The 6,000-nt window shown below is 34.7% G+C and overlaps 1 protein-coding gene across 3 annotated transcripts in view; it reads right to left on the reverse strand.

Annotated features, from left to right (window-relative positions):
- LOC148840435 (teneurin-3) overlaps window positions 1–5,732 on the reverse strand; it is a 276,657-nt gene extending 270,925 nt beyond the window's left edge. For all 3 annotated transcript variants that reach the window (XM_088919813.1, XM_088919804.1, XM_088919821.1), the window contains exon 1: window positions 5,530–5,732. The gene's annotated coding sequence lies outside the window, so the exon portion shown is untranslated. The remainder of the gene's footprint in view (window positions 1–5,529) is intronic.
- Between the last annotated feature and the right edge of the window lie 268 nt (window positions 5,733–6,000).

Below are 6,000 nucleotides of genomic sequence, written 5' to 3' on the forward strand. Positions count from 1 at the left end.
TCTTGACATTTCAGACAACTTTAAATAAATTAATGGACATGAATGTTCAAAAATGTGATCACACAAAACTACACAGCTGCAGTCAATATAAAATTTTGTTATGGCTAATCCATATTTACCAATCAAATCTAACGGATTTATTGTCAGGTGATCGTCATTAACATTATTTCTTTCTACAAACCCATATACATGTACAGTAGATGAAACAGTGCTCAATAAACTTAAAAAAAATAGCACTGATAAAATATAAAGTTATACACAAGTCTATATGAAGTTTGATAAACTGAAACTGGAAACCACAATTAAACGGTCAATAGTGTTGTTTCATACGAGGGGTAATGTTTTTTATCCGTGACAATTTATCTAAAATTCGTTTTTAACTGTTCACTCCAATAAATTCCAGGAAACTATGTTTATTGGAAAATATAGTATTTTTCTTACCATATCTTGATTTTACAAAGCTTAAGTGGAAAAATTAATAAACAATAAATTGTCTATGACTGATTTTAAAGCTCAATGGTTACCTAAATACTACTGATAACGGACCTTTCAAATGCCAAGTTATTGTACAGAGAGCCGACACCACTACCTTTGCTAACTGGATAAAATTGTTTATCCTGTACTGATGGAAGGGTATCATTTAAGTTTGTTAATAAGTCAATAATAGAGAACTGATCATTTTAGCTAAGTGTTTAAAAACATTTTAATAATTCCACTTGAAGTTCACATTTCAGATTTCTTGGTATATGCATCTAGTACTGTCGTTTCCATTTTGGATGATTGTATGTGCCGTTTCAAACTAATCTGAAGCAGGCACTTGCATCCAATACGAGACCTTTTTTATGTGGATTCCAATGACAGGTTTTGCTGACAGAAGTTCCTCGCTTTAAGATTTAAAAGTGGCCTCTGTGGCACACTGGAAATTGACAATGGCGCCAAACCAATCCCTATGGTTAAAGGGAAGAAGATACAGCCTTCCATATCTATCAAATTGCATTTGTCTATTAGCCGTATAAAAGCAGAATATCTTAACACTTTTCCATGCAAGGCTTCAGAAGTATTTTTAGAAGTTGCCGTAATGGCACCCTTTAGTGCTCTGTAAAGGAGAAAACTATGAATTTTTCATAAGAGTTCATGGGGAAAAGTAATGTGCTGCTCCCTGGGATAAAAAATAGGGTTCTTAAACATGTTTAACTTTAAAAATATCCTGAGATGAAAAAGTAAAAAAAAATCAACAATGCACGGCACTGATCTGTCTTCCCGCTCCAAAGTGCCAAAACCGAAGAACCTAATAAAAAAAATGTGCCTGTATTCCAAAGGGTCGTTTACAGATCTTTTATTGTAGAAATACGATGCAGGAGTGATGCTGGAAATGCACACCTTAAACTGTGAATGTAACACAGATGTGCGATATTTTTTCTTCTATCAGAATGAGTTAAAATAGAAAACTTTATAATTTTGAGCACTGTATTAAACATTGATTGTATGGTAATGTTTTCCTAATAACTCAGAGAGCTGCCCCATCAATACTAATTTCAAACAATGAATTTATTGTGTGGGGGTTTTTACTCCCTTTACAATGATTCTTGAGTTATTACACTTTAAAACAACTGGATTTCTTTAATACAAGGTTACAGCTTTAATACAAGAATACAGTAACACCACACAAGTTATTCCAACAAAAATTAAGACAGAAAATAAAACTAGGGAACAGAACGTTCTTCCCAGAATCCAACACTATTCTATTTTTGTTTTTCTTCCTCGAAGAATAAAATGTTTGCTTTTACTTGCAAAAAGCAAATAATGATACAATGTCAAAACATGAACACATCCCAAAAATGACTCAAATGTTTTAGCAGGTGTAGAGTGTGCAAAACATTTTTTCCTCATTTCACAGCTGACTTCCATTAGGTTCTCATCCTACTATCATAACAATCTGCATGTAGAACACGTTCAATCTGAAAGAAGACTTCATTACATTGTTTGTCTTTGACCTTTCACATCAAGGTTTTGAAAGATTTGTTTTACCATCTCTCAGGTTTAGCAGTAAAATCTGTATTTTTACTTTTGAACAAAACACTGAGCATTCAGCTGCCGTGAGATAAGAACATTGTTTAGATATTTAGTGAGGTGTTCCTGTTCTCAAATTATCAAAGAGACACCATTAGAGTGAAATGAGGATGTTTAATTTTTCCCACTTATTTTACAGTTTATATAAACAGGTTACAATGATGGTATGCTGGATTGCACCATTATTCAAGCACTACATTGAACTACTAAGCTAATTAGGTATGTTGGATTGCTAGGAAAGTAACAATTAGCTATTACATTCTGAAAGCAGTCCAGGTATTTTTCTCCACAGTGAATATATTACATAATTGTAACAGAACTGAGATGTCTGCTTCATGCTTCTACATTTTCAAACCGTTTTGTAAACTGAAAATAAAGGAATCTATTTCCTCCGCCACTTTTTGTTAAAATGTACATATTACTGAAAATTTCCAAAACAATATAAACACTCATGTCATAATTACTGTAGGTTAATACTTACACATACTCATAAGTTATACTCTATATTGTACATCTGAAGGCAAACACTTTCATCTGTTAAATATTTATGCTGTGAAATGAGTCACTGCGTTCAGTAAGAGTGATAATCTGTATTGTGTTCCATACAACACACCTGTAAACTGTTGAAAAACTACACCAATTTCATGTACAAAATAACTAAAGGATCCATTTTTATTTCACTTTGACAAAGGTTGAGACCAACCAAAACTACACTTCCCTCTTTCTGCCTGTCAAAGGCTTTAAAAGAATCACTACTCTTATTGTGAAACAAATGACATTTCAAGATTAAGAAGTGCTTCTATCAATCACCAATAAGATAATTCTAAATAATAAGACAGTTTTGGACACAGACTGAGCTCAAGTGAAAAGCTGCATCAGAAATTGATTACAACTGCACTTAAAATGAATTCGACCCTCTAACCCGTTTCTTTGAATGGATGCATTAATCTCAATTATAAGGAGAGCTTCATAATGGTAATGTCTTGTACAAAAAAGTGCCAAATAAATCAGATTTTATAAGACATTTCAATTAATCAGTCTGTAAAAACATAATTAGGATTGTTTTGACCAAAATAATTGTCTTAGTGCATCTTGAAATCCCATTTGAGGGCATTAAATAAAAATATCTATTGCGGTATTAGTCAGTATCACTAATATCTGACACCGTCTAAAAACTGATAAATTCAGTTTGTTACAATTCACGCAAAGACAAAGTCATTGAATGTAATCTGCCACACACGATTCCACTGCCTTAAAAATGTATCTGGTAACCTGCACACAAAAAACAAAGTTTATGATCCCTTCGATGATAAAAAGTTAGCGTGTTGCTAGTGGGCTCAATCTTTTAATTTTCGGTTCAAGTGACGTGTAGATATTCAGAGATCATGGTAAGAATGGGGTACACTATTTTGTGTGTTCTCTTGCATTTGACCACAGCGTGTTCCACATCGGGATACGACGACGAGAGTTCAAATGAAACTAAATAATCTGAAGGAGAAACAATAATAAAGCTCTCTGAAGCTAATTATACGATTTATAACTCGCAATTAACAATTGTGCAGCTAACCATAAATAACCAAAAGCGACTGATGTTATAACAAGTTTTATTTTTAAGAATGAACTTTAACTAAAACTCACTATACAGTACATCAGTTTCATAATCTACCACTTAGAAAACACCGTTAAAGGTGAGGGAAGCATTGGAGCCGTTTAACTTACTATCACTCAAAGAGGATTTTTAATTAAAAATAAAACTAAAAAAATGTTACTGAATTGGTCTTCTCTCCAAAATACCACACTTGACTATATCCCGAACATTTTTTTGGCAAATCCTGTTCCCATTATATTTAAACAAAGTATCTTCCAGGATGTCCTAGGAATCTTTCATCGAACTTTATCTGTCGTCTCAGTTTTCCCAGTATTCACAAAGGGCTGTTTTAACGTAGTGAAACACAGCTATAGATTTATAGCATAGATGCTTTTTTTTTAAATAAACTTGCAAATTTTGATAGCAAAAGCAAGTTATCCTTCAGAGAGAAACAAAATGACGTTTCTAGCCTAGACAGTTGAAAACAAAGACATTTTGGTTACTTTGTCAAACAAGAAGGTTTTATTATCCACCTTTTATTAAACTCTTACTGTACTGGTGCAGCTATATCATCTATTAACAGGATATTCTGCTGATAGAAGCACCTGAGCAGTCGTTACACTTGTGTAGATAGCATCTGAGCTCAATAATACAGATATTTTGTTCAAGACACGGTTCAAATGATATGCCGTACGTTACTACAGAACATGTTCGAATGCGTTATTTTATGCATTGCGTTGTACTCGTATTTAGAAAGCTAAATATGCACTTTATAATATTATATAACTCATGCGTATACCCAATGTTGTTCCACTGATTTGGAGGACTGCCAACTTTAATACACGAAGCTGTATCTTTAAGATAAAAACACAGAGCAAGACGATCTCGTCTACTGAAATTACAGATATCTTACTCAAACGCAACCCGGGTCTATCGAAAATTAATGCTTTCGCTTTTATGTACTATAGTTTATTTGTATAATAATCTATTAAGCACGATCCATCAGTAACACGATGCTTTGCACAATAGCCATTTAATTGCCTTTTCCTGAACTTTTAGGTCCAGAGTACTGTTTCACAGCACGACTGTCTTTTCTCAGACATACTGTAGCAGTCTGCCTAAATGATTATTTGCGTTTGATTGAACTGATGGTGAATTTTCAGTTCTGGGAACCTGCTCACGGTTTGTTACTCGGCTTTTAAATAACAATAAAGCAGGAGTAACAAAACAATCCAGACTGAGATTTAACGTCAAAACAAATTCAATGTCGATTTTGTAATTTAACACGAAAGAGTGAAGTGGTTAATTTTACAGTACAAGTTTAATACACGAAACAATTTTTAAATAACGTGGTGCCGGCTGAAACGAACACTTACCTACTTTAAGCGCGATGTGCATCTTAGCTTTTAACTATGTACCTACTCAGCTACGAATGCATCTCCGGCAGCACAATATCTTTCACATGAATAGTTTTGACCGCCCTGTTAAACAAGAAGACCGTATTTGTCTGGTCAACCCAAATGTTTCTGAATTATTTTGTGGACAGGAAGATGTCTGCAGTACACGTTACTCTATACAAATATTTTGGAAAAAAATATTTGTATTTAATCCCGCTGCTCTGCTCTGTTAAAAAGAAATTATCTGTATACATTACGTTTAAATAAACAACGAGACTCGGTACAGTTTAACAAGGTACGTGTTTCTAAAAATGGATGCAAACGCAATTAAAAAAAACACTTTCCGACATACAAACCTTATTTCAGCTCAAATACACTTCAGTGATCTTTAACACTGGCTTTGTAGTATTTTACTAAGAGAAAAAAATGGCAACTGTGAAGTGTGGGAAAACGCAAAGCAATTTAGGCCCTTACCTGCCTGTAATCTTATTTAGCATCCCATTGTACTGAACCGTGGCAAAACTTCACCAAAGACGTCCCAACTTCTTTACAACACACTGCAGCTCCTTGATGAAAGAATCGGCAGACAAAACACTTCTCCACCAGTCTCCCCACTCACTGCTCTTTCAGTTTTTTTTTACAGATTGTCTCTCCGAGCCCACTTTTTTTTTCGGGATGCCGAAACACTGGGGGGCTGTGATGATGGTGTTGGTGGCGGAGGGGGGGTGGGCGGTGTGTAACAGGGTTATCTAATCGGAGACACTGGACACAGAGTAGCTAATCTGAAGATACAGGAGTGAAAGCAAAAAGACTCCAGAGATGAAGGTTCTCAAACTGACAGGCACACATGTGAAACTGCCAAGGACCCTACCAACCAACACCGACTAGAAACAAGGGGAGATCGAATTACAGAAACATTTTCGCTGAAAACCCACAGCCTCCGCG

The sequence above is a fragment of the Atractosteus spatula genome, chromosome 1 (genome assembly GCF_055471065.1).
Source record: "Atractosteus spatula isolate fAtrSpa1 chromosome 1, fAtrSpa1.hap1, whole genome shotgun sequence".
In the NCBI taxonomy this organism is placed as follows: Eukaryota; Metazoa; Chordata; class Actinopteri; order Semionotiformes; family Lepisosteidae; genus Atractosteus; species Atractosteus spatula.